This window comes from Lynx canadensis, chromosome B2, assembly GCF_007474595.2.
Source record: "Lynx canadensis isolate LIC74 chromosome B2, mLynCan4.pri.v2, whole genome shotgun sequence".
In the NCBI taxonomy this organism is placed as follows: domain Eukaryota; kingdom Metazoa; phylum Chordata; class Mammalia; order Carnivora; family Felidae; genus Lynx; species Lynx canadensis.
Genome location: NC_044307.1, coordinates 93,875,941 through 93,903,730, shown reverse-complemented (window position 1 = coordinate 93,903,730; position 27,790 = coordinate 93,875,941).

Here is a 27,790-nt window from a genome sequence, read left to right as displayed (position 1 = left end):
GTTGATAATGCTGCTATAAACATTGGGATGCATACCCCTTTGAATCAGTATTTCTGTATCCTTTGAGTAAATAATTAATAGTGTAATTGCTGGATGGTAGGGTAGTTCTATTTTTGTTTTTATTTTTATTTTTTGAGAAACCTCCATACTGTTCTCCAGAATGGATGCAATAGTTTGCATTCCCACAAACAGCGCAAGAGGGTTCCCTTTTCTCTGTATCCTCACCAACACCTGATGTTTTTTGCATTGTTAATTTTAGTCATTCTGACAGGTGTGAGGTGATATCTCATGGTGGTTTTGAATTGTATTTCCCTGATGATGAGTGATGTTGAGCATCTTTTCATGTGTCTGTTAGCCATCTGGATGTCATCTTTGGAAAAGTATCTGTTCATGTCTTCTGCCCATTTCCTAAGAGGTTTATTTGTCTTTTGGGTGTTGAGTTTGATAAGTTCTTTATAGATTTTGAATAATACTAAGCTTGTATTTGCTTCTAATAAATTTATCCATATATTCAAGAAATACATAATATGTTTGTCTTATTTTCATTTCTCCAGTAAATCTTCACCTTTCCCATGTCTGTATCTATATTTATGACACATTAAATGCCATCAATTCATGTCTGCATAGTGAAATCTAACATCCTAAATGGTCTTATTCCTTTGTTAATAACTTTATTAATAATTTCCTGATCACTTATAATTAGAAATTATTGTTTTTTATTAACTACAGGTCATTGCATTGAGTGTTCTATGCTTGTTTTATATCCGGTGTTTTATTTTCACATTGTTTGATATAAATATTCCACCTACTTCAGCTATCCAATGGTGGACTGGCACAAGTTGGTTATTTTCTTGGTTGTAGAACATTTCTGGTAAAAATGAGAACATTTACAAACATAGCCTGATTCTGTTATCTCTCATCTGTCTTCAGGTTTGGGATGATTTAAGTATTCTTTAAAAAGCAAGCAATAAAAAAGGATATAAAAGTCTACTTATTAAGTCTTAGTGACCAAACAGAAAAGAGACTTTTATATCCATCGCCTTTCTTCCTAACTTTGTTTTAGGTACTCTCATTTCATTTTTTCTTATCCTTCCTCTTCGAGGTTAGTACATCACTGAAAGTAATCTTTTATTTCTCTGAATCCTACATGTGTGACAGTAAAATGGATATGGTGATACATGAACTGTCCACTTTAAATGTTACTATGAAGATCAAAACAGTAATTGTGTACACAGTATTGCTTAGGATAATTTTTTAATCTGTTCTACTGATTTAAAGTAATGGTAACAGGCCAGAATATTTACTTTTAAATAGAATGAAAACCCCACATATCATTAGTTTTAAGACATTTCTAGATACATTATAATTTACTCTAATTACAGATGATAAATAGGAAACCAGAGGCTTTGGGACTGGAGAGATCTTTCCTTATATTAACAAGGCTTAGAGATGAAGACTGAGCTACAATGAAATGATGCAGTGGCATTATTCTGTTATTCTGTTTCAATGACTGATTCACCAAATCAAAAGTATCTTCTATTTCTTTTTACTAATTCTGGTAGTTTTTAATCTGTTTTTGGAAGTTCATAATTCTCCCTCTAAAGACTGTATACATTTAATATTGTAGGATAAAGTTTATATTTATTATTGATTTTCTTATTCACATGCAATTCTGACATAAAAATAAATGTATCCTTTTTGTGGATGACAATGATTCCTTGAAATCTACATAAGAAATTTTTTTTCAGAAATGGATACTGCTATAAACTTTCCTTTACCATTAAGAATAATTATGTTAATATTGTTCACAGTGCCCAAGATAAGCTTAAAGTTCCCCTCAGCTTGACTAAACTTTAGACAGGATTTTTCCTGAAGATAGGCTCCTGACCTCCCTTTCCTTATAGCATTTACTTTAGAAAACTTACAGTTAAAAATTGTTTCTCTGCCCTTTGATATGTATGGGGTTTCTTACCAGTTTTACAGCCCAAGAAAGTCTTTCTCAAAAATCTGGGAGCTATCTCTTTGAAATGCCAAATGTTTGAAATCATTAGGAGTCTAATTTCATTTAGTGCCCATTAGCAAATATAGATGGCCTAATCACATTGACCTCCTCATTGACTTGCTCCGGTATGTGTCCACTGTCTCAACCCAACACCTAAAAATCTTTCTGCTTTTGTTTCAGCAGAGTTGAGTTCAATTTCTCTCCCTATTGCAATAATTCTGAATAAAATCTTCCTTGACTGTTTAACTGCATCTGGTGCAATTTTTCTTTGACAACAGAAAATACAATTTATGCTACTGAATCATTTTGCTGTTTGCTAGGAAGTTTGAAGCCAGATTTGGACTTAAATAATCATGTGGATACTGTCTTAGCTTCAGATGCTATAACAAAATGCCACAGACCCAGTGGCTTGAAAAACAGAAATGATTTCTCACAGTCCTGGAGGGCAGGAAGTCCAAGAATAAGGTACCAGCTGATTCATGTCTGGTAAAAACCCCTTTCCTGGCTTGTAAATGGCTGCCTTCTTGCTGTCTGCTCACAAGGCCTTACTTTGCATGTGTGTGAGAGAGATCTTGTGTCTCTTTTTCTTTTCATAAGGACATTAATCCCATCATGTGGGCCCTACCCTCAAAACCTAATCTAACTCTAATTATCTGGGAGAGGCCTCACCTCCAAATACCATCACACTGGGGATTAGGGATTCAACATATGAATTGGGGTGGGAGGGGGGGACTACAAACATTTAGTCCATAGCAGATACTGTGACTTGCATTTGAGATTCAACATTTCTGTTGTTATTGTTATTTACATTAGTTAATATTAATTTACTGCCAAGTTAATGTTTTTTAACTTGTAATATTTTTTTAGTAGCTTTAATATTTTATGCAAGCAGATAAAGTGGCACATTAAAGAAAAGAAAAGATCACTTTTAGTTTAAGTTCATTAAATTTTAACAGAGAAGAGAAATCAGAGCTGACAGGACTTGATATATTATCTTGAACATTTTACCAGGAAATCAGCTGTTACCTAAAAATCTAACCCATTAGGCTTCCATAGTATGTACTTTTTAATCTAGTAACCTCTGGTTTCAAGGTAGAGCGGGGTTGGGAGGTGGAGACCTACCTACCCTAACTGAGCATTGCTATTACCTCCTGCATAGTCACCACTTCCCATCTAAGAGTTTCAGTGCTAAGATCTCATCGTCAAAACCAGTTTTTCTCTCTCCTATTTGCTTAACAGTTGAATATTTTGAATGAGAAAGATTATATGACTTTAAAGGCTGAAAACAAATTAGATACAGAGACAAAATAAAAACCTAGTCTGTGTAGGACATCTCTTATTTTCAGAAAATGAAGTATTTAAAGTTTATTGGTTTGTCTTCTGATGTTTCAAGGAAACAGAAGGTCAGATTTGTCCCATAATTGTATGTTTTCTGTTCTATATATTACTGTCAAATAATAGAAAGCATATATATATATTTTTTTTTTCTTTTTGAAATGCCATTGATTTTAAACATAGTTTCCAGTATCGTTAAATAAATTAACTTAATGGGATTGCCTATAAATTTTAACATTTAATAGTGGTTATGTAAAACAAACAATAATTGGATATATCTTCTCTTATCCATGATTGTCTTGGATTTTCTTTGTTTTTTTTTTTTTCTTTTTAATTCTAATTTTGGCCCATTTGCAACTCTTATAACTGTTTACAAGTTTCAACAGAGATAATAAAAGGTTATTTAAAAGGTCAGGAAAATCACAATGCTGTTTAGGCTAGACATCATGCATCTCTCTGTCTTTGTGGTAGAAATCAGAATTTCCAAACAGGATTTTTAATATCTAAAAGTTATAGGTACCCGTTTGGTCCATCATATAATTTATTAATCTTACTAAGATTATATAAACTCCCTTCCTCTTTTTCTCTTTTTGATTTTTAGATATTTATTGGTAATCTTTTCTTCTGCCTAATGGGCCAGTGGCTCCCTAGTAACTCAGCTTTTCCTTGATTTCAGATACTTAAGAGGGGTACATTAACTTTTTCAGCCCTCAGGGGCCACTTAGTGTGCTGTAATGAGTAGTAACATTGAGGAAAACACATAATTTACTTTAGACAAAGAGGTCATACCCATACTATTAGATATTTTAAATCTAATTTCTATTTTCATCAAGGTGATATTTGCACATATTTTCAAAAACTAAATAGTGTTAAAAAGATGTTAATAGTAGCAGCAATGCCTTACTCTTTCCCTTCCTAACTCTATGATGGGTCCTCAGGACAGCCTCTTCCAAACTTTAACATTTCTTATGTTACATACTTTGTTATTTTAATTTTTTTTTTTCAACGTTTATTTATTTTTGGGACAGAGAGAGACAGAGCATGAACGGGGGAGGGGCAGAGAGAGGGAGACACAGAATCAGAAACAGGCTCCAGGCTCTGAGCCATCAGCCCAGAGCCTGACGCGGGGCTCGAACTCACGGACCGCGAGATCGTGACCTGGCTGAAGTAGGACGCTTAACCGACTGCGCCACCCAGGCGCCCAATACTTTGTTATTTTAAACAGTATACTTCTGGGAGCTCTTGATTTATTGAGTTTTGACTTATCAATGGGATGCCAACTAGTGGACATCACCATAAGTCAATTATTCAGTGAGGCAGCTGTTTCATTATGGACTTTCAAAGTTTAGTATTGCCTTGATTTCTCTAGAGTGCTTTTCTTCACCTAGAGAATGATTCTTCAGTCCCCTGCCTAAGAGATTCCATTTTTTTTCTATTTCTGCATAAAAAACTATCACAAATTTAGTGGTTCAGACAAAACATATTATCATCTCACAGTTTCTGTGGCTCAGGAGTCTGGGAATAGATATGCTGGATCCTCTGTTCATAGTCTCCAGGACTGCTTTCAAGATATTGGTCAGACTGAGTTCTCACGTGGAGCTTAAAGTTCTCTTCCAGGTTCACTCAGATTGCTGGCAGAATTTATTTCCTTGCAGTTGAATATCCTAGGCCCTCAGCTCTCAGAGCTGCCTTTTCTCATGGGCTATTAATACCAGGACTGTTTACTTCAAAGCCAGTCGAAGAGCATCTCAGAACTTCAGGGAATGACTAAGCCACCTTGGATAAAATTCATCTAATAAATTCAGGCCTATCCTGGATAATCTCTCTTTGATTCATCCCAAATCAGCTGATTAGGGATTTACATCTGCAAAATTCCTTTCACCTTTGCAATGTAATCATGGGAGTGATATCTTATTCATAGGTCTGTTCCTATGCAAGGAGGTTACTGGATGTGCATCCCTGGGGGTCATCTTATGATTTCTGCCTATCATAACATTCTAAGTGTCTGTTGGTTTTCAATGGTGCAGGAAGGTGTAATTCTGAATGAGCATTTCTAACATATCCTACTTTATCATACCAGTGCCTTATCCTATTCTCAGCTGTGTCTGGTGTCACCTATCTCAGAGAATAAATCCACAACTCCTACAAGGGTGAAAATGGGGTTATGAGATTCTAAAAGCTTCCCTGCTTTAGAATTGGGCCTTAGTCTGCTGCTTCGGGTACCCAGCCTTCCAACACTCGAACACAGGCAAGCTTCTGGACAATTTAATGGATTGCCTTTCATAGGTACCTCCATCTGTAGCCAGTTATGTTTCTCCTGCTGCTGCTCTTCCAAAGCAGTTAACACCACCTCCATCTGGTGTCCACCTTTAAGTATTGTAAAAGTCGCAATGTTTCCATCATGTTTTTACTTTAAGCCTGTATTAAAAAAAAAAAAAAAAAAAAACAAACTCGTTTCCCTTATCATTTGCATATTATTTCTGAGAGGAAAATGGGACAGAGAACTCTTTAAATGACTCCAGCACATTTAATAAGATATTTCTCATTATAAATTATACCATGAAGTATGGTGTCACTGTGTAAGAGCTATTAAAAGTGCTTTTAAATTTTCATGTAGGGGCGCCTGGGTGGCGCAGTCGGTTAAGTGTCCGACTTCAGCCAGGTCACGATCTCGCGGTCCGTGAGTTCGAGCCCCGCGTCGGGCTCTGGGCTGATGGCTCAGAGCCTGGAGCCTGCTTCCGATTCTGTGTCTCCCTCTCTCTCTGCCCCTCCCCCGTTCATGCTCTGTCTCTCTCTGTCCCAAAAAATAAATAAACGTTGAAAAAAAAATTTTTTCATGTAGAGTTTGCACTGCTTGAGAATTTTTTTTAAGGAAAGAATTGAAGAGATAGACCATTTGTGGGCATGATGTGTTTGGACAGAATTGTTAAATGTAGATTTTATAGTTGAAATATATATGCAGAAACGTATATAAGGCATAAATATATAATGTGATGGTTTCCTAGAAAGTAAACTCAGGGGCGCCTGGGTGGCGCAGTCGGTTGGGCGTCCGACTTCAGCCAGGTCACCATCTCGCGGTCTGTGAGTTCGAGCCCCGCGTCGGGCTCTGGGCTGATGGCTCAGAGCCTGGAGCCTGTTTCCGATTCTGTGTCTCCCTCTCTCTCTGCCCCTCCCCCGTTCATGCTCTGTCTCTCTCTGTCCCAAAAATAAATAAACGTTGAAAAAGAAATTAAAAAAAAAAAAAGAAAGTAAACTCATTTAATTATCACTCAAGACAAGAAGTAGGGCTTTCATAATAACTTACAGCCCCACTCCATGTACTCTTCCAGTCAACACGTTTCCTTGTCTCTAAAAGTAAATGTTATTCTAACTTGTAATACTTGTAACTGCTGTGTCCATTTTAAATGAAATCGGATGGTGCGATATCTTCTTTCATGTCTGGATTTCTTCAGTCAACATATGCATAGGAAATTTATTAGTGGTTTTTTTTTTTATGTTTTTATTTTTGAGAGACAGAGTGTGAATGGGAAAGGGGCAGAGAGAGAGAGAGGGAGACAGAATCTGAAGCAGTCTCCAGGTTCTGAGTTGTCAGCACAGAGCCTGATGCTGGTCCCAAACCCATGGACTGCTAGATCATGACCTGAGCTGAAGTTCGACTTAACAGACTAAGCCACCCAGGTGCCCCTATTTGTGTTGTTTGTATATAGCTGTAGTTTGTTCATTTAAAGTACTTTATAATATTTAATTGTATGGCAGTACCAAAAATGATTTATACATTCATGTAGATGGACATTTTGGGTTGTTTCCAGTTGAGGTTATTATGAATAGCGCTGACAAGGACATTCTTGTGCATGTACATGCAAAATGAATTTCTGATGGGTGTATACCTTGGAAAAGAATTACTGGGCCATAATGTATGAGTATGTTAAACTTGGTAGATATTGCCATACTATTTTCCAAAGTTCTTCCAAGTTAGAATTCCAACAGCACTAAATAAAAATTCCCACTTCTATACATCCTTGCTGATACGTGGTACTTCTTCTGTAGAGATAGCCAGTTGCTATCTCGATTGTAAACTAACCAACCTGTTTGTTATTGTGATCCTCAATGCATATGTCTGGTTCTGAACTCTCTGTTCTGTTCAATCAGTCTATGAATATCCTTGGGCTAATATTAGACTTACTATCTAATAGAATAAATCTATTCGGCTTTTTCTTTTCAAGTTGTCTTAGATATTCTTGGTTCCTTGCATTTACAGACAATTTTTAGAATTAATTCATGAATTTCCACAAAATTCCCATTGGGATTTTGATTGGAGGCTGCACTGAATGCATAGAAATATTGGGGATAATGTAGCATCATTACAATATTGGGTTTTCAAAATAGTGATTACCATAAATCCCTCTGTTTATTTAGGTTGTCTTTATATTTGCTTAATCTAGTTTTATTGTTTTCTATGGAAAGCCATTTTCTTAAGTTTTTTATAACTTGGTGTTACATGTATTGGCTGTTGTAAGTGGAATTTGTGTAAAAATTATTTTTCTGTTTGCTGTTGGTACTAGATCCACAATTGACTTTCTATATTGACCTTGCACTCAGCAAAATGACTTATTTCCTCTGATTATTTCTAATATTATTGTGTAATTAAAATTTTTTCTACAGTGTATAATCATGCAATTTGTGGATAATAATGCTTTTTTATTTTTCTCCAGTATTTATAGTTTCTGCTGATAGTTTTATTATTATTATTAATGTTCAGGATAGGGATATTGGGCACTTGTGTGTGTGTGTGTGTGTGTGTGTGTGTTTTAGAAGGAAAGACTTTAACATTTCACCATTAAGTATGGTTTTGTTGTAGTATTTTCTCAATATATTTTATTGCATTAGGAGTTTCCATAATTGACTAAGATTTTTGTCAGGTATATATATTGAGTTTTATCACGTTTTCTCAGTTTATTGAGACTATCATGATTTGTCTTCCTTATTTTAAAATTATTTTCATATTTGCACCAATGAATTTTCTTCAGTCAAATATGTTTGAGCTACACTGTTTCAGAGAAATTATAATCTCCCTCCCTTCACAGTGCTTTTTTGAGATTCTAACATATCAATATCCATTGCCAATCTGCATGTATTCAAGCATATAGTATTTTATTTTATTTTTTAAAGTAGGCTCCAAGCCCAGCATGAAGCCCAATATGGGGCTTGAACTCACAACCCTGAGATCAAGAGTCAGACACTTAACCAAGTAAGCTACCCAGGCACCCCAAACATATAGCATTTTATAGTTGTTCAAAATAAAATTGTATTTTGAATATCTGTAACAGTTGCAAAGTCCACTCTTGTGATTCAAACTTTTTAAAGCTAACCTCAATAAATTTTTAATGTGATCCTGAGCAAACTCAAAGACCTGAATGGTAACACAGATAACACATAGTAGAAATCTTACCTGGCATCAGGCTTTACTAATGATTAGCCAAGACTCCAAGATAGAAGCAGTAACCATATACTCAATGATTTTCATCTCCACATCTGGTTTGCCCCACATCTATCACATGCAGCTGCCTAAACCCCCTGCTTTTTTTCACCAGGACATGTTTTGGGTTCAGAGTGATAAGAACAAAAGGTGGATTCAGGTCAATCTAATTGCATAGTTTTGGGGGTCTATTTCACTAGCTGTAGCTAAAAAGTGTACATTCTTCAGCACATGTGAGGTTCATAAATATATAATAACAGGTCTATTTACAAAACAAAAACAAACAAAAAAACCACCATAGGTATATCCTCTTAAAAGTGTTCCTAAGGAAAGAAATCAGTACATAGCTATACCAAGAGTATGTTTACTTATATTCCAACCAGTAAATCCTACCATATATTTACATGGATTTCTAGTTAAAGTTAAAACAGTTTCACCTGCCACTGACGAGGGAGGAAATTAAGGAAATGAATTAACATTCTACTACTGAAGAGCTTTTTTTCTTTGACTCTTTTATAACTTAATCTATTACAGCCAATTGTTTTAGACCTTATTGTGTCTTCATGACATATGATAGATTATGTCAATATTCTCACGATCCTTGAAGACCTTTAGTATTCTGTCCAAACTTAGCCTTCATTTCTCCTATTTCATCATGTCTTCCGAGAAAAACCTATTCATGTCATCACAGCTTAGGATATTCTTCCCAAAAATAGAAACTTGTCTACTATCATCTTAGTAGAGCATTTATGTTCAGCGTCAATTCTAATAACATTTGGAATTTCACTTCTCTGAGAAAAAATTTCCTAAAAGTTTGAAATAAGTGATATTATTTTTCTCTGTCACAACAAAATAATTCCCCTACAATAATTTACATGAATCCTCTTCTGAAGTGAATTTTTGTATAATTAATTTAATGTAATATAATTTTATTAAAATATTAATATTTATTAATTTATTTTAGCCCTGAGCAAAGAGAGCCCTAAATTCTTTTTTGGGTTTGTCAAATGATTGCCTTTTATTATAGCAATTCCTAAGAACTGATAGTGGCAGCCTCAAGAATGTTATAATACATAATTTGAAAGTTGAGGCTAGACTTAGTAGGAAATAGTCTAAAGACTGATTAATGAAGATTGCCCTAAGTATAGAACACAAGAGGGGTAGTAAATATTCTCAGTATATGCTTTAAATTTGCATTTAAAAACTTTATTTTACATTATGAGACATATTAAAAGAAGTTCAAAACACTTGAAAATCTTATGAGACAACTAAAAGTAGATTTTGAAATGATCACCATTTATAGATGACTCTTTTTTAAAAGGGAAAAAATAAATAATATTTTTCATATTTTTAAAGAGCTTATTGAGTTTTAATTATAGCATATCATCAAAAGAATCTGTGTTTAATGGAATCTGTTAAGATAGAGTAATCAAGACCTCTTTTCCTACTACATAAGTTTGCGTGTTAATTTTCATACCTTGTATTGTAATAGATTGCCTTTACAGCTTATTTGTTCCATGACCACCTGCTCAGTTCTGCTATGTTGCACCTAAATTCCTTGAATCATTGTGTTAAATCATCTATAGAGTCTTCTGAAATGGGATATATCTGAGAAAGAAAGCAAAGATTAGAAATGCAAATGATCAAATTGTTGCTTTGGGTGTTGTTATATTAACTTCTTCTTTCTTTAATTTACTTTGTAAGAGAAAATCAGATGATTTTGAATTATTCACCACATTTCCTTCCAATGTGAGCCTCTTTTTATTGTGATTAGACTTTTACATTAAGTGTTAATGCTTTTTACTAAGAAGCAGGTTAATTGTACCATCTATTTTCAATTAGCCCTAATAGAGTGCATGTATAGCTGTGGAGTCTATTGTGCATGTCCTTATAGAAGTGAGGAAATGGAGTAAAAGCTATTATTTTGATGTCCTGATAAATTATACTCCATATTATGTTAGATTAACAAAATGAATGACTAATGTTCCATATACACATGAGCTGTGACAGCATTTTTGACTCTTAATAAATCTTAAAACTGGCTGATATCCAATTCTTTTTTATATTAAGTGCAAATTAAATCTAGATTATTTCATTACCTTTAGTCACTGACTTCTAAAAGCTGGTATATATATATAAATGTTATTGACTTTTCTGCACTAATCAGGAAAATTCTAAAATACTTAGGTTCTTTGTTATCTTACAAGAACATGTGTGCCAAACCTTACAGGACAATATGGATTGAAATGACAATTCTTAGCCCACTGAGAAATGGAGTGTAAACTTTTACTTTTAGAATTGTGAAATACTCACAGTTAATTGTCCAAAAGCATATGTCCAAAAGCACATATATATATATAATTGCATATATTCATGAAAATATTTTGAACAACAGTGAAAAAACTGATTTTTAATGGTTGGTGAGAATTAGAAAATTAAGAACTGGGAATGCTTATATTAGTTATGCTTATAAAAGCTGTAATAACTTGCATGTTTTTCAGATAGTTTTAATGCAGAAACATCAATAAATCTAACATATATCAAATAATATTACTGGAAGAAGTGATTGAACTTTATTAAATACTGAGGTTTTGTTTTCTATATATCTGTTAGGGCTTTAGCTCATTTTCAAAAACATTATTCCATTCTGAGTTGATGATTTCAGCCCTAGTTTTTCCTTCTTCTTCTGTCAAAATAAAATTAAATTATCCCAGCAATGCTAAACTTTTAAAAAGTGCAAGAACTCTGGAAAATGATGGTATTACACTGTTCTACATAAAAGAAATTTTAGAAACATTCTCTATAATAACTATTATTTGAAAATTTCTAATCCAGATTAATGAATCAACTGCAAATATCAGTAGCAAGAGAGTTCTTTAAATTCATTTCATATAGAATTTTCAAAATATGTTTAATCATATAATCAATTCTTTAGAGAACACCTATTAACATTTTATTGAACTAATGTTATTAAAAAATTATTAAAAACAACTTTATAGACTCGAGAATAAAAGAAATGGTGAAGTTAATAACAAATCACATCAAATTGTGTATTATTAACGTTTGAACACAGTAAAATCAGGTTAGAGCTATTTTAGGTCAGCAAGGCAGTCAAAACTTAGAAAAATTATTAATGCATCCATTCATGCAAAGGAAAAAAAATCACGTACTTTTGACATCATAAGTGTCATTTGATAAAAACAAATATCTCCTCTGTGTAAAATATCATGTTAATTATGGAATGAAAGGAAGCTTCCTTATTATGAAGAAGAGTATTAGAATAGTAAAGGAAACCTCAATTTTAGTGATTAAACAAGATGAAGATACTTAAATATTATTTGAGGCATTGAGGATGAAAAGATTTTCAAAATATGAGGAATACCAGAACTAGCTACGAAATTTTTAGGAGTGGAAATATTTGTGCCACAAACCAGATTTTCAACCAGGAATTTTGGTTTTATCTACATTTTTAAAAATATTTACTTTATATTAATAGTGACAATAATAATTATAATAATATTTATTGAGTGACTTATCTATTCCTGACCCCCTTTACATTTTATTTAAGATACAAATTCTTTAAACTCCATAAAGTCTGTGTAAGATAGAAGCTGTTATTATTTTCATTTCACAGATGAGGACACTAATGTTCACAGACACTAACGAAACTGTTTATGTCCTTAGTGAGACAAACACTGGGGCTCAATTCAGTAGTTGAGAGAGCTGGGTTGAAATTATGCTCCTTTGGGTGACTGGAGCATTACAAATACACGATCACTTCAAAATAAAGTCTCTGTTTAAAATTTTGAGACCATAGGGGAGTATGAATCAATCTCAAAACCGTATATTGACTAGTTTGTGATTATAAATTTCAGGGAAGATGATTGTTGCTATTGTTGTTTTCTCTCTAGTTGCTGCCGTTGTTTTCTGGCTTTGATGTCAAGGCCAGGTAGATGTTTTTGTTGCTTCATTACCCACAGCACAGCTATTTCTCAGGTATGCTTACAGGGAGTATGATGGCATTTGGAGTTCCATCCTTAAGTACTTTGCAAATCACATGGATTCTTAGCCTTACCTCTTTCTCCCTCTGCCCAGTACAACTCCACAAATAGTGGCTGTTATAAAGTTTTCATAGATATTATCGATTTCATTCTTGCTTCACTCCCAAGTTTTCTGCCATTTTTATTTTTCCCTGATTTTCTTTTTAGCCAACTAAGCAGTGCATGTATAGAGAGCATTTATATTTTTACTGTATTTTTATCTAGCCTCTTTTAGTTGTTTTCATAGGGAAAAGAATTTCCTTAGCTTTTCCTGCTGTTCATGATAGCGCCACGCTTCATATGTTGCTAGTAGAACTTTGATTCTGGTCATAACATATACAGTATGGCTGCCTACTTATTGGAACCAATTAAATAATAACTACCATTTTCCCAAAAGAAATATAAAAAATACTATATGTTGTATCATTCCAATTTCTTAGGATATTTGATTTTACATGTAATTCCCCTGGAAAATGCCTATATAATTTAAATTCCATGAATATAATGTGCTTAAGACAATACATAATCCAGTACATAAAGATAAATAAAACAATTATTTCTTTATTAATCTTTTGTTCATCCAAGCAAACTTATTTCCTATGGAATAAGAATAAAATTCAAATGAGGCTTATACTTATTGCTGAAGTTCCTCAAATGTATTTTAGCAATGTTTGTCTTAAAATTATATTATATATAAACATATGACAAAAACGAGAAGCAATTGAAATTCTTCCAATATATACAAATTGGCTTATTGGAAAACAAACTAAAAACTAAACAAACTTTCTTCTACTCTTGGCTTTTCCATAAACTATCTTGTTCCTCTGTGTAATCTATATGAGTATTCCAGTCATGCTTCCTTTATACATACAATGAAAAAAATATGGTTACATGTTCAGTAAATTACCTTATATATTTTAAATCTTGTGTTTCAACCTTTATATAGCTGAATTCCTAAACAGGTGTGTTTATTTCTTTTTCTTTTTTTATTGAAATCTTTAAGATGGAGATTCTAACACTCCTACAGAATTATTCAATTAAATTAATTAATTTTTTACATTTTTTTTGTTTTTGGTAACAAAATGCCCAAATTTTAGCTATGACTGAACAGAATAAAGACTATATTTTCCAGTTTTTCTTGTAGCTATATATGGTCATATGACTAATTTCTCATCAATATTTATTAAAAAAAGATGTATGCAATTTTGAGTGTTTCATTTAAAGAGAATAATTGTGTTTTCCATTTTATTTTTGATACTTCCTGTTGGGTGGAATATTGAGAGCAGAAGTTGATCATCTTAGATTATTATGGAATCTATAGCTAGAGAGTAGCTGAGCAAAAGAGAAGATAAGTCTGGGCCTCCAACCATATAATCACCATATTACATTTGTCCCTTTGTTTGGATTGTTACTTGACACAGGAATAAACTAGTTTCCTTAAACCATTGATAATTTGGTCATTTTTTTAATGACAGGCAACATTTGTAACAGTTAATGTAATTTTAAATATAAAGTATGCTGAAATATATTTTCCTTTTTACTTTCAACTCTCAGCAAACAATGTACTGAGAATGTAGTGATTGAATAAATCATTCCAAAATGCTGCAAAATATATGAATCAAATATGAAAAAATAATGACTCAATCATGAGGCTGTTTATTTACATGTCATTTTAAAATTTGCAAATTTACTTTTCTCACGTCAGTTATTTTCTTTATTCTGAAATAAATGTGTACATTATTATTATTATTGACCCTTCACACATGAGGAGACAAAATCTAGATGGTGAAAAGACTTTAGCCAGCTTAACAGTAGTTGGGTACCATATTTATGTATTTTTTGTAAATGTGATTACCAGAAATAAAAATCCAGTATGGCCAAAATTGGGGGAAATGACAGACTTTCAAGCCCTCATTATCTTTCACCTAACCTAGTAAAATTACCTTTTAAAGAATACATTTACCTCTAACATTTTCTCTCTCTTCCTGTGATAGTACTTATTGTCATGTTACTAATGATACATAGATTGGAACATTTGTTAGAGAACAATTTATAACTTTAAAGTGAAGCAGGATTAATTTTTTTTTTGTTAGTCTGCTCTTTGGTCTTACATATTGCAAGAACCTAATTTTACATTACAGTAATTTCTCTGATTAAAGAAAAGAAAATGTGAAGTATACAGAAGGAAATCATATAAACAAAGTTAAATAGGAATATATTCATCCTCCCTGGACAGTGTTTTCAGGTGCCCTCCTAAGTAACTTAATCATTTCCTCTTATTTTTTTTCTAATGTCCTTTATGATTAAGATATGTTTGCTTATTTTGTATATACTTTTTATTTGTAAGAGTTCAACCATATCAAAAGAAAAAAAAAGACTAGTGTGATGAGCTCAATGTACTCATTATCCTGCTGCAACAACTATTACCACAAGCAGGATTTAACCTATGCCCCCATCAACTTTATCTCTACCACATAATATTTCAAAGTAAATTTCAGACATTATGTGGCATTTTATCAGTAAATATTTTAGTAAAATTTCTTGAAGACAAACCCCTTTAAAATGTCTCCATAATATCATCATCAAATCTAAAACTAACAATTATAATTGATTTTTTGCCCTATTTCCCCAGCTAAGTCATGTTTAAGGCAGTGTTTCTCAAATACTAATGTGTATATAAATCACCTGAAGACCTTATCAAAAACGCACATTTTGATTCAGGAGTTCTGCAGTGGGATATGAAAATCCTCCATGTTATTTTATTGTTCCTTATCACACTTTGACTTTGGAAAGCGTGTTAAACTTACAGAAGGATTGCAAGAAAGTATACAAAATTCCCATATGCCCTTCATAAGACTTCCTGATTTTTAATATTTTACTGCAGTTGCTGTCTCTTTTTTTTTATAACTTGTTTTATTTTTTATTTTTTAAAATTTACTTCCAAATTAGTTAGCATATAGTGCAACAATGATTTCAGGAGTAGATTCCTTAGTGCCCCTAACCCATTTAGAGCATCCCCCTCCCACAACCCCTCCAGTAAACCTCAGTTTGTTCTCCATATTTATGAGTCTCTTCTGTTTTGTCCCCCTCCCTGTTTTTATATTATTTTTGTTTCCCTTCCCTTAGGTTGTTCTGTTTTGTCTCTTAAAGTCCTCATTGAGTGAAGTCCTATGATTTTTGTCTTTCTCTGACTGAATAATTTCACTTAGCATAATATCCTCTAGTTCCATCCACGTAGTTGCAAATGGCAAGATTTCATTCTTTTGATTGCTGAGTAATAGTTCATTGTGTGTATATATACCACATCTTCTTTGTCCATTCATCCATAGATGGACATTTGGTCTCTTTCCATACTTTGGATATTCTTGATAGTGATGCTATAAACATGGGGGTGCATGTGTCCCTTCGAAATATCACACCTGTATCCCTTGGATAAATGCCCAGTAGCGAAATTCCTGGGTCATAGGGTATTCTATTTTTAGTTTTTTGAGGAACCTCCATACTGTTTCCCAGAGTGTCTCTGCACCAGCTTGCATTCCCACCAACAATGTAAAAGAGCTCCTCTTTCTCCGCATCCTCGCCAACATCTGTTGTTGCCTGAGTTGTTAATGTTAGCCATTCTGACAGGTATATGGTGGTTATCTCATTGTGGTTTTGATTTGTATTTCCCTGATGATGAGTGATGTTGAGCATTTTTTCATGTGTCGGTTGGCCATCTGGATGTCTTCTTTGGAGAAGTGTCTATTCATGTTTTTTGCCCATTTCTTCACTGGATTATTTGGGGGTTTTTTTGGTGTGGAGTTTGACAAGTTCTTTTTTTTTTATTTTTTTTTATTTTTTTTTATTTATTTTTTTAATTTTATTTTTTTTTAATGTTTATTTATTTTTTTGGGGACAGAGAGAGACAGAGCATGAGCGGGGGAGGGGCAGAGAGAGACGGAGACACAGAATCGGAAACAGGCTCCAGGCTCTGAGCCATCAGCCCAGAGCCTGATGCGGGGCTCGAACTCACGGACCGCGAGATCGTGACCTGGCTGAAGTCGGACGCTTAACCGACTGCGCCACCCAGGCGCCCCGACAAGTTCTTTATAGATTTTGGATACTAACTCTTTATTAGGTATGTCATTTGCAAATATCTTTTCCCATTCTGTCAGTTGCCTTTTAGTTTTGCTGATTGTTTCCTTCACTGTGCAGAAGCTTTTTATTTTGATGAGGTCCCAGTAGTTCATTTTTGCTTTGTTTCCCTTGCCTCCAGAGACATGTTGAGTAAGAAGTTGCTGTGGCCAAGATCAAAGAGGTTTTTGCCTGCTTTCTTCTCAAGGATTTTGATGGCTTACATTGTCTTACATTGAGGTCTTTCATCCATTTTGAGTTTATTTTTGTGTATGGTGTAAGAAAGTGGTCCAGCTTCATTCTTCTGCATGTTGCTGTCAAGTTTTCCCAGCACCACTTGCTGAAGAGACTGTCTTTATTCCATTGGATATTCTTTCCTGCTTTGTCAAAGATTAGTTGGCCATACGTTTGTGGGTCCATTTCTGGGTTCTCTATTCTGTGCCATTGATGTGAGTGCCTGTTCTTGTGCTAGTACCATACTGTCTTGATGATTACAGCTTTGTAGTGTAGCTTGAAGTCTCAGATTGTGATGCCTCCTGCTTTCGTTTTCTTTTTCAAGATTGCTTTGGCTGTTCGGGGTATTTTCTGGTTCCATAAAAATTTTAGTATTATTTGTTCTAGCTCTGTAAAGAATGCTGGTTTTATTTTGATAGGGATTGCATTGAATATGTAGATTGTTTGGCTAGTATCAACATTTTGATAATACTGGTTCTTCCTATCCAGGAGCATGGAATCCTTTTCCATTTTTTTTGTGTCTTCTTCAATTTCTTTCATAAGCTTTCTATAGTTATAAGTGTATAGAATTTTCACCTCTTTGGTTAGATTTATTCCTAGGTATTTTATGGGTTGTAGTACAACTGTAAATGGGATTGATTCCTTGATTTCTCTTTCTGTCACTTCATTGTTGGTGTATAGGAATGCACCTGCTGTTGGTGCATTCATTTTTATATCCTGCAACTTTGCTGAATTCATGAATCAATTCTAGCAGTTTTTTGGTGGGATCTTTTGGGTTTTCCATATAGAGTATCATGTCATCTGTGAAGAATGAAAGTCTGACCTCCTTCTGGCCGATTTGGATGCCTTTTATTTCTTTGTGTGGTCTGATTGCAGAGGCTAAGACTTCCAATACTATGTTGAATAACAGTGGTGAGAGTGGTCATCCCCATCTTGTTCCTGACCTTAGGGAGAAAGCTCTCAGTTTTTCCCCATTGAGGATAATATTAGCATGGAGTCATTCATATATGCCTTTTATGATCTCGACGTATGATCCTTCTATCCCTAATTTCTTGAGAGTTTTTATCAAGAAAGGATGCTGTATTTTGTCAAATGCTTTCTCTGCATCTATTGAGAGGATCATATGGTTCTTGTCCTTTCTTTTATTCATGTGATGAATCACGTTAATTGTTTTGCAGATATTGAACCAGCCCTGCATCCCAGGTATAAATCCCTCTTGGTCGTGGTGAATAATTTTATTAATATATTGTTGAATCTGACTGGCTAATATCTTGCTGAGGATGTTTGCCTCCATGTTCATCAGGGAAATTGGTCTATAGTTCTCCTTTTTAGTGGGTATCTGTCTGGTTTTGGAATCAAGGCAATGTTGGCTTCATAGAAAGAGTTTGTAAGTTTTCCTTCCATTTCTATTTTTTGGAGCAGCTTAAGAGAATAGATGTTAACTCTTCCTTCAATGTTTGGAAGAATTCCCCTGGAAAGCCATCTGGCCCTGGACTCTTGTTTTATGGCACATTTTTGATTACTAATTTGATTTCCCTACTGGCTATGGGTGTGTTCAAATTTTCTATTTCTTCCTTTTTCAGTTTTGGTAGTGTATATGTTTCTAGGAATTTATCCATTTCTTCCAGATTGCCCATTTTTTTGGCATATAATTACTCATAATATTCTCATATTATTGTTTTTATTTCTGCTGTGTTGGTTGTGATCTCTCCTCTTTCATTCTTGATTTTCTTTATTTGGGCCCTTTCCTTTTTCTTTTTGATCAAACTGGCTAGTGGTTTATTTTTTCAAAGAACAAGCTTCTGGGTTCATTAATCTCTTCTACTGGTTTTTTTGTTTTTGTTTTTGTTTTTGTTTTTGTTTTTTTTTGGTTTCGATAGCATTAATTTCTGCTCTAATCTGTATTATTTCCTGTCTTCTGCTGGTTTTGGGTTTATTTGCTATTCTTTTTCCAGTTCTTTAAGGTGTAAGGTTAGGTTGTGTATCTGAGATCTTTCTTCCTTCTTTAGGAAGGCCTGGATTACTATATGCTTTCCTCTTATGACTGCCTTTGCTGCATCCCAGAAGTTTTGGGTTGTGGTGTTATCATTTTCATTGGCTTGAATATACTTCTTAATTTCCTCTTTAAGTTCTTGGTTAGCCCATTCATTCCTTAGGAGGATGTTCTTCAGTCTCCAAGTATTTGTTACCTTTCCAATTTTTTTCTTGTGATTGATTTCAAGTTTCATAGTGTTATGGTCTAAAAATATGCACGGTATGATCTCTATCTTTTTGTACTTACTTAGGGGTGACTTGTGTCCCAGTATATGGTCTATTCTGGAGAACATTCCATTTGAACTAGAGAAGAATGTATATTCTACTGCTTTAGGATGAAATGTTCTGAATATATCTGTTAAGTCCATCTGGTCCAGTGTGTCATTCAAAGTCATTGTTTCCTTGTTGATTTTTGATTATATTATCTGTCCATTGCTGTGAGTGGGGTGTTGAAGTCTCCTACTATGATGGTATTACTATCTATGAGTTTCTTTATGTTTGTGATTAATTGATGTATATATTTTGTTTTCCCACATTTGGTGCATAAATGTTTACAGTTTTAGGTCTTCTTGGTGGATATACCCCTTAATTATAATATAATGCCCTTATGCATCTCTTGATACAGTCTTTATTTTAAAGTCTACATTGTCTGATATAAGTATGGCTACTCCGACTTTCTTTTGTTGACCATTAGCATGATAGATGGTTCTCCATACCCTTACTTTCAATCTGAAGGTGTCTTTAGGTCTAAAGTGGGTCTCTTGTAAACAGCATATAGATGGATCTTGTTTTCTTATCCATTCTATTACCCTATGTCTTTTGATTGGAGCTGTTAGTCCATCGACATTTAGAGGCAGTACTGAAAGATATGAATTTATTGCCTTTATGATGCTTGTTAGGTTGGACTTTCTGATGGTGTTCTCTGGTCCTTTCTAATCTTTGTTGCATTTGGTATTTATTTATTTATTTGTTTATTTGTTTCTCTCTATATATATATTTTTAAATCTTTTCTCCCCTCAGAGAGTCCCCTTTAAAATTTCTTGCAGGGCTGGCTTAGTGGTTACAAACTCCTTTAATTTTTGTTTTTCTGGGAAGATTTTTATCTCTACTTCTATTTTGAATGACAGCCTGGCTGGGTAAAGAATTCTTGGCTGCATATTTTTCTGATTCAGCACATTGAATATATCCTGCTGCTCCTTTCTGGCCTGCCAAGTTTCTGTGGGTAGGTCAGCTGCAAACCAGATCTGTCTTCCCTTGGAGGTTAGGGGCTTTTTTTCCCTTGCTGCTTTCATAATTCTCTCCTTGTCTGAGTATTTTATGAATTTGACTACGATATGCCTTGTTGATGGTCGGTTCTTGTTGAATCTAATGGGGGCACTCTGTGCTTCCTGGATTTTGGTGTCTGTGTCTTTCCCCAGGTCAGGAAAGTTTTCTGCTATGATTTGCTCACATAACCCTTCTACCCCTATTTCTCTCTCTTCCTCTTCTGGGACCCCTATGATTCTGATGTTGTTCCTTTTTAATGAGTCACTGATTTCTCTAATTCTTAAATCGTGCTCTTTTGCCTTAATCTCCCTCTTTTTTTCTGCTTCATTATTCTAAGTTTGTCCTCTATATCGCAGATTCTCTGCCTCACCCATTCTTGCCCCCACTGCATCCATCCGTGTTTGAAGCTCAGTTATAGCATTTTTTATTTCATTCTATTTTTTACTTGTTTTATCTCCACAGAAAGGGATTCTAATCTATTTTCGACTCCAGCTAGCATTCTTATTATCGTGATTCTAAATTCTGGTTCAGACATCTTGCTTGTATCTGTGTTGGTTAAATCCCTGGTTGTCGTTTCTTTGTGCTCTTCCTTTTGGGGTGAATTCCTTCGTTTTGTCATTTTGAAGGGAGTAAAAGGAATTAATGAGGTAGAAAAATTAAAATTAAAATTAAAAAAATATTAAAATTAAAAAATTCCACACACACACACACAAATCTAATAAATGATGCTAGATCCTAGGTGTGTTTTGGTCTGGGTGTTGAAAGTAGTTTGACAGATTAGACAAAAAAAGGGGGGAGGGGAAACAGAAATTGTTTGAGAATTTGAAAAAAAATGAATACACTGAAGTAGACTAAAGTGAGATGATGGGAGTAAAATAGAATTTGAAAAAAACACACAAAGTAAAGAATATAATAGAAAAAATTAAAGAAAAATATTTTTAATAAAAATCGAAAGTAAAAATGAAGTTTTTCTTCATTTAAGAAACATAAAAAAAAACAAAAAAGAGAAAAAAGAAAAATAAAATAAAAAGGAAATCGTTTGAAAATTTGAAAAGGGGAATACACTGAAGTAGACTAAAATAAAATGATGGAAGAAAGGTAGAATTTGAAAAAATTTACACAAAGTAAAAAATATAGGAAAAAAATTAAAGAAAAATATTTTTAAGAAAAATTGAAAATAAAAATATTTTCTTTCTGTATTCAAGAAAAAGAAAAGTAGTGTAAAAGAGAAAAAAATAAAGAAAGAAAATTGAATAGATGGACCTGCTAACAGCTTGAATAAGACTGAAATTACTTCGTTTTCCCCTAGAAGTCAGACTATGTAGCTCTTTATAGTCCATAAACTAAGTAGGCGGTGAGACTTGTGTTCTTGAAGAGCAAGTTTGGCCCAGTTGGCCGGGATCAGTGTAATGGTTCCGTTCTCCACTAGATGGCGCTGCTAGCCTACTGGAGTGGATTGTTGCGGCCCTCATAGGTGTGTATGCGCATGCGCGGGAGCGGTGAAAATGGCATCACCCAGCTAATCCGTCTCTAGTATCAGAACTCTGTTCTCCCTGATCAGCAATTATGCACCGTCCTCTGTCTTCAGCTTTCGTCCACTCCCCGCTTCTTCACTGTCTGTGACCAAGCCCCAGGCAGTACTTCTCTCTTGAGTTTTGTCTCAGGTGCGGCTGTTTTCCCCAGCCCCTTTCTTCTGAAGGACTGCGGCTTTGACCTGTTCTGCCCCTCTGTGGGAGAGTCTCACCGAGAAATGACCAAATGTCAGCTGAACCCAGGAATGCTTGCTGGACCCTGCTGCTGCTGGTGCCCCACGACTTCGGCCAGGTGCCAGCCCGCCCCAGAAAAAGTTCACGAGATAGGGTAGCAGCAGGGTTTCAAGGATTACGGAAAATCACAACACACATCTGGCACCAGGCTTCACCCTTAACGACCTTGTTCCAGCACCAGTGAATGTGGCCATTTTCTGGGGTCTGCTGGGACCAGGTGGTTTCAACAGTCTCCACCAAATATCCTTCCAGCAGTGGAACTGCTTTTCCCCGTGTGGCCCAAGAACCTCCCTGACCCCACTCTGTTCCTGGGGATTTGCTCTTCCCACCAGAGCACCGCCAGGTATCGAGCTGCAGAGTTGCAGCCTTTGTGCTCCCCTTGTTTACAGTCTTAATGGAATTTAAACCCTCTCCTTTCTCCTTTCTCCCTTTTTAGTTTAGTCCCTGTGGCTGTTTCCAATTTTCCACTTTCTCTCCAGCTGCTTTTGGGGAGGGGTGCTTTTCCTGTATTCTCCCCCCTCCCCCCACCCCGTTTCCATCCTCTCTCCTCCTGCAAAAGCAGCTTCCTGCCTGCCACAGGCTTCTCTCTCCCCAAGTTCACCTCTCTGTGCCACGTACCTGCTGAATTCTTTGGTTCAGGTTGTGCAGATTGTGTTAATCCTCCAATCAATTTTCTAGGTGTGTAGGATGGTTTAGTGTTGGACTGGCTGTATTTCATGGATGTGAGACACAAAAAACTTCCATGCTGTTCTGCCATCTTGACTTCTCCTGTCTCTCTCTTTTAATCTCTCTCTCTCACTTTCTCTCTATACATCTTTATAAATTTCTGAAGTATATAAAAAATCAAACACAGTCCATGATAATCCTTAAAATACTTCCTGTTTAGTTCCTGAAAACAAGTGTACTCTTTCCATAACCATTAAAATCAACCAAGTCCTTACATAACACCTATCAAAATCAGAAAATTAACACTGATAGTATACTACCATCTAAAGATACCCCCTCCATTTCTGGTACAAGATTAAATCCAAAGTTACACGTTGCATATAAGTGTCATGCCTTTTAGTTAACTTCTTCATTCTGGAAATGTTCCTCAATCTTCCCTTGTTTTATTTTTTCTTGTCTTTGTCTTGGATACTTTGAAAGAGTATAGGCTACTTACTTTGTAGAATATGTCTCATGTGTTCCATGATTAGACTAGATACACATTTGAGTAGTACTACCATAGAAATTATGCAGTCTGCTTCTCTGTCATATAGTGTATCAACACACATTCAGTGACGATGTGCCACGTGACTCATGATATTACTTTTCATTATTTGGTTAATGTGTTGCCTATAAAATACCCACACTTGAAAGTTAATTATAAATATTTTTTGATGGGGTGATAGTTTGAGTATATATAAATGTTCTATTCTCACAAAATATATGCCAAATTATTTTAGGGGTAATTTTACATCCAAAAATTTATTCTGATGTTTACATGAATCCATTATTACTATGGTGATGTGGTGATTGTCTGATGGTGCTTTTCTAATTAAGTCATTTCTCCATTTTATTAGTTGACATTCTACTGACATGTAGAATATTTGTTTCTTTGTTTCTAACTTTTTTGGATTAGTTTGGACTCCTAAATTCCTCTTTTTATTTAGTGATGTGTGATTCTTCACTCATTATTATTTCTTTGGTGCTCAAGATTTCCCATTTTTAGTCAGTTCCTATCCCTGTTTGACCTGTCCCAACATTCTCGCAGCCTTTTCTTACTTTCTGCACAACAGGATATTCCAGGATCACCACCTTACGCTATGCTTGCCCCAGCTCTGTAATCAGCCACTTATTGCCAAGAATCTCTGGTTCCTATAGCTGTGTGGAGTGTTTGTTACTTCAGTGTCATCAATTATAAGTCTTCAGTAACTATTAGTAGTGTTAAAAGTGTTGGAAAGCAATTATTTTGGAGTAATGGTTTATTAATATAAATAAAATGTTAATATTATAGATGTATTATCGTTTATATTTTTAAGTAATATAATCTCATGTATAAATGAAACCATTTCTAATTATTTAAAATGTATATTAAATGTGGAAACACCTGTAACAGCTGTGAGGAGAAAATGATGTATATAATTATTAATAAGGAAGGGAAACTAGCTAAACATAATTGACAGAACTAAATTTTGAAACTTGATACTATTTTTAATTACAGTAGATAAATCTTTAATCTGAAAAATAGGTTCTTACAAATTTTTCATATGCTTATGATAAAGTAATGTGTGTCTTGATAAGTAATTAAAGGATAGCATCTGATCACATTGAGTTAAACATTTTTATAAGAAAAAAGCTATTAAAATTAATCCAAATGATCAAAATAATAGTTTAAAAGAAATACATGCTCTAATTTGTTAAACTGTAACCTTTTCTATATTAGAAAAATACTTTGACACAAACACTTTACAAATGTCAGCAGAAAATCTATACTTCATTTCTTCACATTGGTTTTGTGACATTGTGTTTGCTGATATTCGACAAGGGATAAGTTGGGATTGATTTCTTCTGCCAGTGCTCTTTTCTATTGTATTATGGGAAATTAAAGGGCTGAAATGAACTGAGTCCCTTACAACCCCATAGTCACTCATGTGGGCAGACCTACAAGGGTACAACCTATGTGCGTTCTGGGTCTTAAAGGTCAGTAGAAAGTTTAGGAATAGCACATCAGTTTAAATTGAAGAAATTATCAAAATTGTAAAGTCTGTGAAGAAGACAAGTATTTCATGAATACTTTTTAAAAATGATTTCAAAATCAAAATGGATTTTATCTCTTGGGTGAGGTATTATGAACCTACTCCCAGGCTCTCCCTAGAGAAGATACATCCAAAATTAAAAATTAAAATCTACCCATCATCCCTATAGAGCATGAAAATCTTAAAGGAAATCACAGAGGATTAAAATACATTTATATATATTTATTTGCGTGTATGATATATAACATTACATTACTTTCAGGGGTACAACTTAGTGATTTGACATGTCTATACATCATGCTATACTCACCAGAAATGTAGCTACCCTATCACCATACAATGCTATTACAGTATCATTGACTATATTCTCTGTGATATACCTTTTATTCCAGTGACTTATTAATTGATCAGTGGGTGTTTGTGTCTACCACTCCCCTTCATCCATTTTGCTAATTTCCCTACTACCCTTGTTTCTGGTGACCATCAGTTTTTCTCTGTATTTATAGGCCTTAGTCAGCTTTTGGTTTGTGTATTCATTTGTTTTGTTTTTTTAGAGTCCACCTATGAATGATATTATACAGTATTTGTATTTCTCTCTCTGATTTATTTTACTTAGCATAATACTTTCTAGGTCCATCCATGTTTTTGCAAATGTCTAGATCTCATCCATTTTTATAGCTGTACAATAATCCATTATATATTAAAATATATTTTTAATTTTTAAAACTGCTTTATTTTATTTTTAATATTTTTAAAAATCTCAACAAATTTCATTTTCCAGATGTAAAATCAACAAGAAAATTTTTTTACTTGAAGCATACTTCAGAATACTTGTTTCTAAAGGATAGAAACAAGTTTATATATATATAAAACATTCCATTCAAGAAATATAACTACACATTTTCCTCCAGAAGAATAGACACAGAAGAATCCCTGGTTTAATTAAAGAGATATAATGGATATTACCAACTTAAGAAAACTGAAATCATACCAAGTATATTTTCTAACGACAATTGTATAAAACTAAAGATCAACAATAAAACATTGCATTGCATTGTGTTCTTTGACCTCCATGTATTTATGGTCTTTCCAATTTTTTTTTATTATGGTTGACTTTAAGTTTCATAGCATTGTGATCTAAAAATATGTGTGGTATGATCTCAATCTTTTTGCATCTGTTGAGGCCTGATTTGTGACCCAGTGTGTGGTCTGTTCTGAAGAATATTCTATGGACACTCAAAAAGAATGTGTATTCTGCTGTTTTGGATGAAATGTTCTGAATATATCTGCTCAGTCCATCTGGTCCGGTGTGTCATTCAAAGCCATTGTTTTCTTGTTGATTGCCTGCTTAGATGATCTGTCCATTGCTTTAAGTGGGGTGTTAAAGTCCCCATTATTATATTGTTATCAATGATTTTCTATACATTTGTTGTTAATTGATTTATCTATTTGGGTGTTCCAAGTTGGGGACATAAGGGCCTCCTACTCCATCATCTTAACTCCTGATAATATTCCATAACTTATGGGATACAGCAAAAGCAGAGGTTAGAGTGAAATTTATAACTATAAATGCTTGTATTAAGAAAAATTGTTCAAATAAACAACATTATACCAAAAGGAACTAGAAAGTAAAAAAAAAAAACTTAGCTGAAATTAGTAGAGGAAGGAAACAACAAAGAGAAATCAGAAATGAATAAAATAGAGACCAGAATAAATGATAACATAACTTTGAAAGTAATGCCCAGTTTTTCCAAAAAAATAAACAAAATTGGCAATGCTTTAACTACATTAAACTAAAGAGAGAGAGAGAGAGAGAAGACTCAAAAACCAAAATGAGAAATGAAAGAGAAAACAATACAACAAATACCACAGAAATACATAATGTGGTAACAGATTCCTGTAAACAATGATAGAGTAACAAATCAGATAACTTAAAAAAAAAGATAATTCCTAAAAATGTATGTTATCAGGCTTGACTCAAGAACCAATCAGGAGTGGACAACCCAGCACCTAGAGCTATCAAGCCAAGAAGGTAAACCTGAGAAGGAACAAGGGAGAAGGGAAGGGAGAGCTGCCCAGAACCTTATAAAACAAGGACCCTTGCCTATTGTCCTCAGGCATTCACTTTCAAATGTCCCCTCTCTGTAAAGAGAGCTTTCCTACTACTCTTCCTTTCTAATCTTATACTCTAATAAACTTTTGCCTGCTGCTCATTTTGTGTCCACCTCTTCATTCTTTGAAGCGGCAAGACAACAAATCCCGGGTACTATGGTAACAAATCCCAGGTATTGTGGTAAAAAGTCCTGCAACACCTTCAGATTAACAGTGAGGGTATGGTGAAACATTTATTATGCAAATGAATATCAAAAGAAAGCTAGAGTAGCAATACTTATACTGGACAAACTAGACTTTTTTGTTCTTGTATTATTTTTATGCTGCTTTGGTATCAGGGTAATACTGGCCTCATAATGATTCTGAATGTGTCCCCTGTATTCTATTATTTGTAAGATTTTGATAAAATATTTGTATATAATGGGAAAATCCAGCATAAAAGAAGTAGTGTATTTAATTGCTGGCAATGGCCAGCAAACCCTGCACGGATGGATGAAGATTACTCCACACTTTGCTAAGAAAGAGGAGAAGGCATGGGGATCAACGTTCGCAGATGAAGACCCCATTTGCCTCACATGTACTCTCATTTGTTGCAGTGTCAGGCCAATCACAAATCTCAGTTGGCTTGTTGTGTACAATGTATAGATAATGGAGTTCCCCAAGGACTGCTGAAA